The sequence below is a fragment of the Diceros bicornis genome, chromosome 15, assembly GCF_020826845.1.
Source record: "Diceros bicornis minor isolate mBicDic1 chromosome 15, mDicBic1.mat.cur, whole genome shotgun sequence".
Lineage (NCBI taxonomy): Eukaryota > Metazoa > Chordata > Mammalia > Perissodactyla > Rhinocerotidae > Diceros > Diceros bicornis.
Window position 1 is genome coordinate 1,514,311 of NC_080754.1, and position 13,787 is coordinate 1,528,097.

A 13,787-nucleotide genomic window follows, 5' to 3' on the forward strand; every position below is an offset into this window, starting at 1 on the left:
CACAGATAAATAAATTCAAAAAACAATGTACACGCATGTGTGAGTGCATGAGTTAGTACGCATATATATATTTTCTAGCTTTCTCCACTGAAATGTGCTAGAAATGGTGACACCTCAGTATTAATGAGAATATGTACCTCTGGATCTTGGTTTTCAAACACAATTCTTCAACAAAAGGAATCAGGGCTCCTTGGAGAAGTGGCTGATTCCGGGAGTGGGACAGGGAAAAGACAGCATGAATCTTCAGCGTCTGGTGGTGCCCAAAATTCAGGAGGCAATTTAAAACAAACGCATAGGGTCTTGTTGGCCCAAAAGCATAGGGGCTTGTTGGCCAATTGAAAGGGGAGAGGGGCCAATCTGAATCTCCAGTAACCAAAGGTGGGGTGACGTGAGCTACTAGATAACAATGGTATCATATAATAACCAATGAACGATTTCAATATCCGAGTCCACACTGACATCAATAAATAACAGAGCAATAAATGTGGGAGAAGTGACAACTCTTTCTCAAAAAAGAATTTCAGTTAGCAAATGTAGAAGGATGTTAAAATTAGTGAGTGGCAATTTAAAAAGAAATAGAATATATGCATAGACTCAAAATATCTACCCCTAAATATTTAGCAATTTCAAAGGGGAAAATAGTAAGTTTACAGTGGAGAATCCTGGCAAACACCACCTTGGCCAAGTGATTAAGGTTAATCTCACAGTTAATATATGTCCACATCATGTACCCACTTATAGATGCTCTGAGAGGTACCATCACTTCTGTGATAGTCTTCCTAATAATGAATAACCACAAACTAAGCATGAGAAAACACCAGACAAACCGAAATTGAGGCACACTCTACAAAATAACTGACCAATATCTTCAAAGTGTCAGAGTAATGTCAGACAAGGAGGACTGAGGGCTTGGCACAGACTGGAGGAGACTAAGGAGACAAACACAACCCGGAATCCTGGTCGGGATCCAGGAAAAGAGAAAGGGTGTGAGTGGAACGACTGCTAGAGTCCAGAGAACTTCTGACCTTCTGTTAGCAGAACCAAGAACAAATCTTCGTTTTGGTGAAGGTTCTGTGATTACAATATGCTGGTATAAATGGAAGCTGATTTAAGGGTATTTAGGGACCACAGCACAACTGTTGAGCGGTGGTCTGACTCACATGTATTATGAAGATAGATGAAAAAACTTTGTGTGTATGTACGTGTGTGTGTGTCTGTGTGATTATTGCCTATGAAACCATGTCAGAATGGAATTAATTCACTTAAGGGATACAATTGTTATTTATTCAAGTAATTTTTAAATGTTAAAAGAATGACATAGAAAATCTTGTCTAAATTTCTTTGTATGTATTTTTATCTATGATAATATAATTATGAGCTTCAGAGTGAATGAAGATATAGACTAGCCGAAGGCGTCCCTAAATCCTAGAAGAGAATAAAGGGAGAGAAGAAATTACGAATTACAGCGTTAGTGCATACAGACTGATGGTGCATGTAACGCTAGTGCACACAACACACATGGGGTTACGATTAGCCGTGTGTCTGAGGATGAGTGCTGCACAACGGGAGACTGTGGACTCAGGGGAGGCACTGGTATCAGAATTTCAAAAGGAGCTTATAGAAAATTAGAAAACCATGTAGCCTAAGACCATAACATAGCAGTGCTGTGGACTTTCTATTTTTTAAATTTGTTTGACTATTTGACATGTTGTTATGTTAATATCTACTTTAACAAATCTCATATAAGAGCCAAGTAAGTAATAAATTCCAACAAAAGCAAATAAACAAAAAAAAAAACCCACTGTTAGTGTTTTCAACAAGAATTTTGAACTTTTGTTTTGATTAACATTGTTCAAGTCACACGATCATTGCAGGGTTTTGCTGACACTAATTCGTCTTGTTATTTTGAAGCATTTCTACAATATGCTAACTTGATTTGTGATTCACTTTTCATAATGCACTCCGACATGTCAGCCCAGCATGCTTCCCCGGTTCACACTTCACTCATCTGACGCGTTTGGCTTTCAGCCTCGGCACTGCAATAAGTACCATGTGTAAATAAGTGCCACGTGGCTCCCTCTGTCTGTCTCATTGCTTAATTATCCACATACAATGAAAAGGGACAATGTGTTGAAATCTACAATATATTAATTTGCTAGGAAACATTTGGATGATCTTATTCTCTATGAACTGCTATTCGTTGGTATTTTGAAAGGCCACAGATGAAATACTTTGATATTAAATTTCAAAGAAGCAAATTGAATATGAAATACTCCATATAGGAAAATTGGATATAATCAAAATCTTGGAATTATTCAGAGGATGACCACATAAATAGTAGGAATCCCATGTCTGGGAATAGAATTCAGAGGTTTAGCTTTATGGATAAATTCAGTGACTCCTAGTGTGTGGTTAGACAACGAAAGAAACATTTACAGGGCACTTAGGGTGTGCCCTTTTCCCCCCCTCAGGGCTACATTAAGAGGCAAACACTTTTATTATCCTTACGTTAGAGATGGTAAACTGAGACACACATGCAGAGTCTCAAGCTCATGAGGGACAGAACCAGGATCTGTGAGAACAGCCTGACTAAACCTCGCTCTGAGCTCCTGTGCTGCACTGTCTCTGCCCAGCTGACCTGAGCAAGGAAATGTGGTGGACGTTCTACAAAGCTATAGATTGTGCTGCTTTTGTAATCATGTCGAGAAAGTTCTTCGCATCAAGGTCACCTGTATTTTATTTTCTTCCACAAATGTCATTGTTTTGTTTTTAAGTTGAAAATTTTATCAGCTTGAACTCATTTTGGTTTAATATATGAGGAGGAATAGGCACTATTTTTCACCAAATGCTAAAATCATTTATAAATAATTAACGTCCCCAAGGAAGGTCTTGAAAAGATCAAGACAAATAACTGAAGATTACATGAATTCAGACAGTAATAAGTTGTTTAGTCCAAATTTATAAAGTATTCAAAAAGGCTTTGTTTTATAAACTACAAAAAAAATCTTGCTCGTGGATAAACCTATTTATCTGCCTCATCGTTTTAGAAGCAGTCAGTGAGTACTAATTCCAGGAGCCTTTTACTATCATCCTGAAACCATTGTTCTGGTTGTCACAGCTATGCGAAGTGATGCTGGTCATCCAGAAATTTAGAGCCTGAATGAGAAATAGTGCTTTTGATGTTAAATTCTTTGATAAATATATGAACATTCTTATTAAAAATATCACATTGCATGTATGTTGAAAGTGTTCATTATAGAAACAATAAAATTTAAATAAACTATATTTTATTCATTTTAATGTGCATGATATTGTGCAAAAACATTTTAAGAAAAGAGACACTCTCAAAATCAATAAAGTTGCTAAGGGATGGAGAAAGTTAATGTGATCTAGTTCAACTTCCTTGGAGATTGAAATTTAATTTTAATTTTAATAATTTTAATTTTAATAATCTGGGGTGGATCCTGGTCATAACTATTTTTAAAAGTATCCTAGGTGATTCTAATGTGCTTTAAAGTTGAAGAAACTTTTTAAAAGAATGCTCATTTTTAATATGTAATTTATGTGTATTGATAGCAATTAACAATGAGATGCCATATGTATAATATTAAAATGCAGAATTCTAAATGATGTCACCACACTTCAAAATGATTAGCAATTGTGTGCTGCACCACATTTTAATATCATTGCTTTCCATAAGGTCACCAATTCAAGTTGAGAGTAATTTCAGATGTCCTCAGAGATATTATTTTCAGAAAGGTGCTCTTTAAATATTTTCATAAAATATACTTCTTTTCAATACACAGCACCTTTAAAAAATGGAGCTGACATTCACTGCAGAGAGTTGCTACACATGAATCAAAATCACTTTAGTTGAGGTCATTATCCCTCTCACTGAGGCAGAATTTTGCTTAACATCGGGCTTAGTTATTTAGATAAATGGGGGCATTGGCTTTGAAATTGAAATACTGATGACAAAATAGTCTGTTATTTAGTCATTAAGTATAGTTATTAAGGTGTCTTCCGAATAGAAGATAGACTTGAATAATTTTAAAAGATCATTGGATTCAATATGTCTCTAGAAAGAATGTGAATCTAGGAAATAAACAACTGGGTACCTCAAGTTCCTTTCAGCTCACTACGACAGTGGCAAATTGTCTTTTCTTCCCGTCATCTGTTAAGCGTGGCCTGTTAAAATGGCATACTTCTGTTTTAATGTTCTGAGTCTCCATAGTTCATAATATTATAAAGGTAAGAAAACATGATAAATATGAGATTGTTTTAGGAAGATTCTAAACAAATTATGCAACATATTGAAAAATTGAAGATTGTTAGGTAGGCAACTAATATTATCACCAAATGCTGATTCTTATTTGGATTTTCAGCAATTGGTTGTGATTAACAAAGATGAAAATCAGGCCAAAAAATTGTGGTGATTAAAGCTATTTATGAATTTAATGTGATGATAACTAACATATAAATCACTCTCCTCTTGTTTATGGAATAATTCTGTATATTTGGGGAATATAAAGTTTCTAGAAAGGAATAATATAGATCATATGTTGGCATGTAAATAGCTCTCACTTTAATTTTGTGCTTGTTTTAATCATTTCATTTGTACATAAATTAATCTACAAACCAATCCCATATAACACAAAAATAGCTTCAGTTATGATATTTACCAGAAAGTCAGTATATGAGATACAAGGAAAAAAAATAATGCTTTAAGCCTATGTGGAATTACTTAGAATTCATAAGTCTCAATATGGGAAATATAATGATATAAATAAAATTTTACAGTAACAATTGTTATTTCAATTATAATTGGCAAGTATTGTAAATATGGGCAGAATATAATTGTTCTCCTTGAGAAAATAGTATTATTCCTTCCAATAGAATCACTTTAAAAAAATATTTATCAAGAAAATATTGAACACATCTAAAACTTCAAGATAAAGATGTGCTTATTTGACAATAAAGTTTGAAAATTCATTTAAAATAGAAATAGTATTATAAGAATTAAAACGTAATGAATAATTTCTAAATATTAACATTTTAAAAATGTTACTAATGTATTTGAGGACACTTTGAAAGTAAAGTTTAAATGAGATCATTAATTTAACACCACAATGTGAAAACACACTAAGCTCCCCTTTGACAGTCTTATTTAATTCCTTTCACTTCTCTAGCTTTTTCTCAGATTGCATACATAAGTAAAAAATTGGACAATAGAATATGTCTTTATTGTAATTTATAAAGTTTTAAGATGTGTGACAATGTTTACTCTGTTTTCAAGCCATATTACAAACTTTATTACACAAATCAAGTTACACTTGTTCCTAAATTTAATTTACTGTCAAAGACTGGAACTTACAGGATAGCCTCATGGTATAAGTTTGATCTCTGGAGTCCTGAGTTTACCACTTATTAGGTGTTACTGAATGTTTCTAATCATCAACTTTATCATCTATTAAATGATCATAGTAAGCATACAGTGGACCTTAAATAGACAGCCAGTCATTTCTCCAGCAAAATTGGGTTTATTTGGGATCAGCAAAGAATTGCAATTCGGGGTCTGCAACTATGGCGAGCCACCTGCGAGTCCCCCAGCAGCAAGAGAGGAGAGACTTTACAGAGGGGAGAGGAAGTTGGGAGGGCTGTTGTAAATAAAGGGTTTGAGGTGTAGTGGCTTTTCATTGGCTGAGTGGTGACAGTCTCTCATTGGCTGAGTTGTTGCTGGGCAAGAAGAGGAAGTTATTCTTCTTCCTGTTGGGCTCTGCTATTGATATAGGGCATAGCCTTCTGACTCCATTTTTTTTTTTAATTTTATTTATTTATTTATTTATTTTGGTGAGGAAGATCAGCCCTGAGCTAACATCCTATGCAAATCCTCCTCTTTTTTTTTTGCTGAGGAAGATTGGCCCTGGGCTAACATCTGTGCCCATCTTCCTCTACTCTATATGGGATGCCGCCACAGCATGCCTTGACAAGCAGTACATCGGTGTGCGCCAAGGATCCAAACCTTCAAACTCTGGGCCATCGAAGTGGAGCTCTCGCATTTAACTGCTGTGCCACCAGGTCAGCCCCTTCTGACTCCATTTTAATGAGGTTATTGTTTATTAATTTCCACAATACCTACTTTACAAAGCATTGGTATGATATATATATATATCATTTTTATATATATATAAAATTGTATATATATATGTAGTGTATATATATAAACTTATCTCAATGATTTATATATATACTGATATATATATATATCACTTATCTCAACCTAAATAAAAATTCAATAAATCTTAGCTTGCTTTAGTCTGTCACATCAAACCAAAATAAATTGGAAGTCTACTTTGTTATCCAGCATTGTATATTTTCAGGTACAAGTAGACAACTAACATAAAGAGAGCCCATTACATTTTGAACGATTTTCATTGCATTTGCACATAAATTCCCTGATTTAAAGGGACTTTAATCTAGTTGTATTTCTACTGCTTATTTCCAGAGAAGTTCTCAATAAAAGGTTTTGAATGATTGGATGAGAGAATATCTTCTTGGTTTCTACCTATTGGTCCTACCAATTTTTCTCTGGAAAAATATAGAAAAAAAATATTTGCTAATTGTTTTTATAGAAACAAGGTTAATTATCATTATATTCTGCTATATATCAGTATCTATTTCTGCATAACAAATTTAGTGACTTAAGACCTCAACCATTAATTTTTCACAATTCTAGGCTTGGACAACGTGGAAAAACTCAGCTTAAACGGCTTACTTCTGCCCCATGTGGTGAGGGCTTGGCTGTCTCATGCATATAGTCAGTGAGTCAGTGGGTCAGCTGCAGCCCTGCTGGGGCCTTATGGCCTCACTCACAGTCTGGGGCATCAGCTGAGATCTCTGCAAAGGTTGGAAAGTGCAGGTCTCTCTCTTTTTTGTAGCACTATATATTTTTCTTTTGCTTCCAAATATCTGTGCTTCCAGAAGAGAAACTGCTTAGATCAAATCACATGTCAACTCAACCATGTGTTAGTTAATAACTCTTGTTTTCTGCCTTCAAGTACAAAGTGGTCTGATAAGAGCACAATAGGGTGAAGATAAAAAATTGGTTAAGGCTAATTCATATTATGAATTAACATGTTTGCCTTGCATTGATACATCCTTTTCTTTTGGATCTGGTATCAAGTTCAACACTAATTGCATGGAGTAAACTGTTGGATCATCCATTTTGGGAAGAAAATAATTAACATTTTACTAGAGCTATTTAAAGTTTAAATCCTTTGCCAGTCTTCATCAGTTAATTTCCATCAGTTATGTGGTGACATAAGGTAAAAAAATTCAAAGAATATTAGTGTTTATTGTTTAATTTTTTAAAAGAACTCTGTGGTAAGCAGAATAATGCCACCCTCAAAGATGTCTACATGCTAGTTCCAGAACCACTGAATACCTTACATGGCAAAAGAGACTTGAGATGGGGAAATTATCCTGGATTATGTGGGTAGGCCTAGTCTAATCACATGAGTCCTTAAAACTGGAGGAGGGAGGCAGAAGTGTGGGTCGGAGGGATGAGGACCAATCTAAAGTCTGGGAGGATATGACCTGCCATTGCTGGCTCTGAAGATGAAGGAGGGGGCCATAAGCCAAGGGACACTTATGGTTCCAGAAGTTGGGGTGGCCCTTCATTGAAAGTCAGCAAGGAAACTGGGATCTCAGTCCTGCCATCACAGGGAATTGAACTCTTCCAATAACCATACTGATCAAGGAAACCAATTCTCCCCCACAGTCTCCAGAAAGTTCCACAGCCCTGCCAATATACACCTTACCTTCAACCTGATGAGCGTTGTTCGAACTTCTGACCTACAGAACTGAAGATAATAAATTTGTGTTTTATGAGTTGCTACATTTGTTGTAATTTGTTATAGCAGCAATAGATAACTAATACAAACCCTGTGAGATATGCATATATATATGTTAAATATATGTTATATTTATGTTAACATAAATATATATGTTAAAGAAAGAAAGAAAATCATGAATTAATTTTCTTGACATTGAATAAAAAAAGAAAAGCAATATATTTGGCACAAAATAGATTAAAAGAATACCAATCTTGTGAAAAATATTGAAATATAAGTGCTGAATTATAATACTCCGTTTTAGGTGACCTCTGAGCAAGGATGAAGAGACTGAGATTGATGGCGATGATGTTGGCAGTAGTGGGGGAAATCTTCTACATAAAAGCTATGAGACAAAGTTGGAAGAATAGGCTGACAGACTCAATGGATAATAAGTATGAAGGAGTATGTAAAAGTGTGTGTGTGTGCATGCGTGTGTGTATGTAACTGGATTTTGTCTCTATGTAAACATGCATACAAACGTGTAGACATAACATGTAAACTCATCTCTAGAAGAGGCAATAAGAAATTATCAACAAATGCTGTTCAACTCTTGCACATATTTTTCCTGCAGCTTTAACAATCTCATCTAATCTTTCTTCAGATTAGGTCCCTTTTTCCTAAAATACACATAATTTACATACCTATATTTTATACATTATTTTAGAGCTTAATATAGACAAAGTTATTTATAGAACAAAAGTTATGGTTGATAAAATCATATATATTCCAATGTAATTCAATAGACTAATGTGTATGCCAAAATAAGTAATGTTAAATTGCATAAATATAATTATAATAAAGACATATGATGTCCAGATTGAGAAAGATGACAGTCTCTCAGTCCTGGATTTTCCATTACCTGCTCATCCCACACCTGTTACTGAGAATTGCCTCAACTATATCCCTTCTGCCAAGGACAGCCTGGCCCCCCGACAGGCTCCAGCTTATTGGGCCAGATTTGGAAGCCACAGATCAGAGTCTCCCTCCTGGGAGTCTGGAGCTGGCACACGAGGACACCAATTAATTCATAAGAAACCAAAGCAGTAAGGTCCCGCAGACTCAGGGGCTGACGTGCCATTTGGAAACATGTGGTGAGTGATGAGTCAAAAGAAAGGGTTAAGTAGAAGACTGAAAAGAGCTAATGATCTGAAGGGGGATAAGAATATAAACATAAAAACAAAACAGAAGAGAACAAGAGAAAGACCATGAGGCCGAGTTATTGTGAGAGGGCAGCATGTGCGTTTCCGTCTCTGGGGCCCACGAGACCTTGACACCATCCCTCCCCCTTGGCACTGACTGGCTATCAATTACCTGTTGTCCTGAAATATATCCCTGTTTACCTGGGCCGATGGAGGGCATCTTTATTCTCTGTCAATATATTATCTCTGTGAAATTCTTTCCTAAAATTGCTCTAATTTGTACTGATCGAGCTACTCCTGGAGTTTGATCTACTTCCTGACAACACACGTTAACAATCCTATAGGAAAAGGGAGAGATCCAGAGAAAAGAGAGGAATGATTGAGCAGAATCACATCTATTTTTCATGGGACAGAGTGTTGATCCAGCCATTCTAGATTCTGAGGGTCCATCGGCAACTCTGCAAATAATTGCAAGATTATCATGGGAAAGGGGGAAAACGAGAATTGCGTGTAATTGCTATTGCATAGAATCATTTCAGATATAGGTTTAGGATCAAACTAAGGTGAAACTTTGAACAGAATAAAAGAAAGAAGGACTGAACGTCCTTGGAGGATGACGTGGTTCCCCTCAGTTGCCGTCTCTGAGAACAGTCTGGAAGAGCACTCAGAGGAGGATTTAGAGGCTAATAAAACAGGAGATGAGTGATGAGTTTCTTTCCAACTCTTAGATTTTATTATCCAATTATTTCACTTTAGTCATCAATCTCATAATTTCATTTGTAACCCAATATTCTACAAAACACTTACAGTATATTAACACATAACAACAATTTTTTACAAAACAAGTTAAAATATCCAAGGGCATAAAATATTTAAATTTTAAATTGCATATTATTTGAGAAAGATTGGTAGCACAGTTCAATAAATAAGCAGTATAAACACACACAGACACATCCTTCTGGCAGACATACAATGTAGACTCACATATGGGCACAGACACAGCACACATGCATGCTGCATAAACACATACATTTCTGGGACAAGATGTTGAACTCAAATCTTGTAACCACTTCCAAATATGGGAAAAAAATAGGGGCAGAATTTTTAAAATTCTAGTTCCTGTATTGTACTCTCGAATATTTTTTAAAAATAGGAGAAAAGATGAGCAAAGGCAGCTCTGTGTTCCCTGAATCAAAGAAGAATCTCTGCTTAGGAATCTACTCTGTGGTGGCTGTGCAACAGCCAGTCAGATAAATAGCTTTCTCCAGAAATACATATTTAGTGCAGTCGGCATAAAGATGTGCAGGAAATCTGGAATAAAGTGTGGGAAGCCTGTGGATCTCACTTGCACACCTGTGCTTACTCCCCAGTGTTACACAGGCCACTGGAGAACCAGACTAAAAATAAAAATATTATTTATCTTGTTATTACAAACGAACATGTTATGAAAATACATTTTCTCATAATATAGAGCTATAACATATTTGATCATGAGAAAGGTATTAAACGTCAAATGAAAATTCAATTACTTAGTCTCAAAAAAGAATTATGGAATGTCTAAAATTCAGATACTTCCAGAAATGACTATTACCATTATACATATATTTTCCATTATTTGGAAAATATCTGCCTGGATAATTATAGGCACTCTCTCTTTCTCATTAGAGCAATAGACGTCTGTACATCTAGAGAAATAGACACAGATATAGAAAGATAAATGTAGATATATACATGTACACACATGCATACAAAAGGTGTTATTTATATACATCTAAACACATAATTAACTAATGAATTATAGTTTTTCTGGATACATGTGTGTTTATGTGTGCTCATGCATAGATATCTTTATATATATTTAGCTATAAGTATTTATATGTATTCATTTATTTTAATTCTTTAAATGTTTATTTACCTAAGAGTATTCATAAATGTATAACTCAAACCTTCTAGACAACCTTGACTGATATTTTCATTAAATTAATGCAAGATAGAATCTGGAAGATAATTATATATTCAGATTGAATCTAGTTAATATTTATCTACTTAACATTCAATATATTTATTTATTTAATATTTTGGAGTTAGGATTATATAGATTACAAAGGCAGATTACTTCTCTTTGGCAAATACAAACTTACCATGTTGAAAGGGAATAAAAAAATCCATAATTTGACTCATTTAAAATTTATAAAATATGAAATAAATTGTAAAGATAAAAAGGGTAAAACCAAAACAATTATGATAAATTATAATGTAACCTATAAACTGATTTTTATTAAAATAAATGATATATTTATTATAATTTAGATTAAGCATTTCTCAGCAAATGAAGAACTCCTTTTGAGGTTTCACCTTTCTTAAATTTGCAGATGGTTATTAGTGTGAAAATGGGTAGATAGATAGATAGATGATAGGTAGGTAGATAGATAGATAGATAGATAGATAGATAGATGATAGATAAATAGATAATTTTATGAAGCTCTTCACAGATAAACCTTCCTGATACTCTTGTATGCAACGACCTGTCGATGAGCTAAATTGCATAAGCCCAGGTATGGACCATTTATTCCTCCCCTAATTTGTTACTTTTGCACTCTAGTTTTGCAAAGAAGTCTTTCTCTTTGGAAAACCTTTCATTTTCAAAACTTTACTGAATGGAGCTGTTTTCAGTAAATCAAACTTCTTTGGGATGAAGAGGAACAAAATTTGCCACCCCAAAATGTGTCTCTTTAAAATGAGGATTATTTTAGGCTGATTATTTTTAAGAAACAAAAGACTCAGAAAGCTTTCCTTGTTACTTCCCTCTTAACTGCCTAAAAGAATTTAGATAAATGGCGTGTAACAGGAACAGAGCTATCATCAGAGACATCTACAAAGAACAAGAGCTAAGTGCGGTGGGGGAGACAGCACCCTGGAGATCACAGAGTCCTCCTGATGTCCCATTGTCTCTGCAAGGCTCCGCAAACATTTGTTTACCAAACATTTGCTTTTCCATCTCCCTGTAAATTGCCTCCCTCCCCTCTGAAGTCCCACACCACTACCCCCAGCATCCTCTTTTGTCTTTAGCTGAAGACGGTATTTAAGGGGGTGGCTTTGGCCATTTTGATGTGTTACTCAGTTTTCCTGGGTTTCTACCATGTACACTTTTTTGATTTTCTCCTGTTAATGTCTTCCCTCAATTTAATTCTTAGACCATCTAAAAGAACATAGAAGAGAAGAGGAAAGTTTCTTCCTCTCCTACAGGAACTAAAACATATAAATCTCCTTTTCATAGATTTTGATTTTTGGTTAAATACGTGCAACCACATATTTTAATCCATACATAGATCTTTTTAAATTAAATTCTCCTTCTTCAGTGAGACTAATAAAAAGCAATTTAAACATATTGAACCATCTGGGGCCTTGTTAGTTTTCCAAGTTGAATTACATTAAAATGAATGTCATTTCTTGCCTACATTATTTCAGTCTTTACCTTTTGGTATTAGTGATATAAGACATTGAAGTTGCAGTATAACTTTCTGAATATAAAATTGTTGATTTATAGACAATCCATTTTATAAATCTTTGCTGGTTGGAATTTTGCCCAGTGGGAAATTTATAACTCTAGCCTTATCTCCAAAAAACCAGCAATCTGTGATTTTTCTGGTCACAACTTGATTGGTGACGTTCAAACAGGAGTCAACTCTGGACCAGTGACCAGCAGCACATGGTTGTGGACCACACATTACGTCTCCTCCCTAACCTTCCGAGCCACACTTCAGAATCCATCTCACTGCTCCTTCTCCCGCTATCAGCCGCCTGCACGCCCGCCCTGATCGCTCTCTGGCACGTCCCTGCGTAAGTTTGCTTCCTCCACTGGAGTGTAAACTCTTGTGAGCAAGGAAATGTTTATTTAGTATTTGTATCTATGACCTACATACATCAATGCTTTGTGTATAGAGGGATTAATGAATTTTATATATTTATTTACTATATTTTGAGGAAGACCTGAGGTGCAGAGGGTTGAGTTATTCATAATCTTCAGCTGTTTGTTGCATGTTATTTTCCTCGGTGTTTTCATTGTTTCTTTCACTCTCTCAGTAACTGACACTCAAGTTGCCTCCAACTCTGCGCCCTGTGCACCACTATGAACAATGCTGTAAAAATCATCTTTACACATGTCCACTTTGGGACACATGTAAAAATTCCATGAGATATTCAGCCAGAAGTGGAATAACTGGGTCATCTCTCCAAATGGCTGCACCAGTTTACATTTCCATCAGGTATGCAGAGGGATTCCTCTATCCTTACTTTATAGCCAGCACTTGGAACTATCTAGACTCTCATTTTTTTCAATCTAATATATGTAAAGTAATTACTCATTGTTGTTTTAAATTTTGATTTTTCTGGCTACCAATTATATTAGTAACAAATAGGGTTTCTGTAACAAATAACCACAAAGTGGGTGACTTAGAACACAGAAATTCATTCTCTCACAGTTCTGCAGGATAAATGTATGAAATTAAGGTGTCAGCAGAGCCATGCTCCCTCTGAATCCTCTAGTGGAGTATGCTTCCTTGCTTCTTCCAGGTTCTAGTAGTTCAAGCATTCCACAGCTTGTGGCTGCGTAACGCCAGTTGCTGCCTCCTTCACCTTCTCCTCTGTGTGTTGTCTTCTCCTCTTCTGTAAGGACACTTGTCATTGGGTTTAGGGGCCACCCAGATAATCCAAGGTGGTCTCTTCTCAGGGTCCTTTACTTAATTAGATCTGC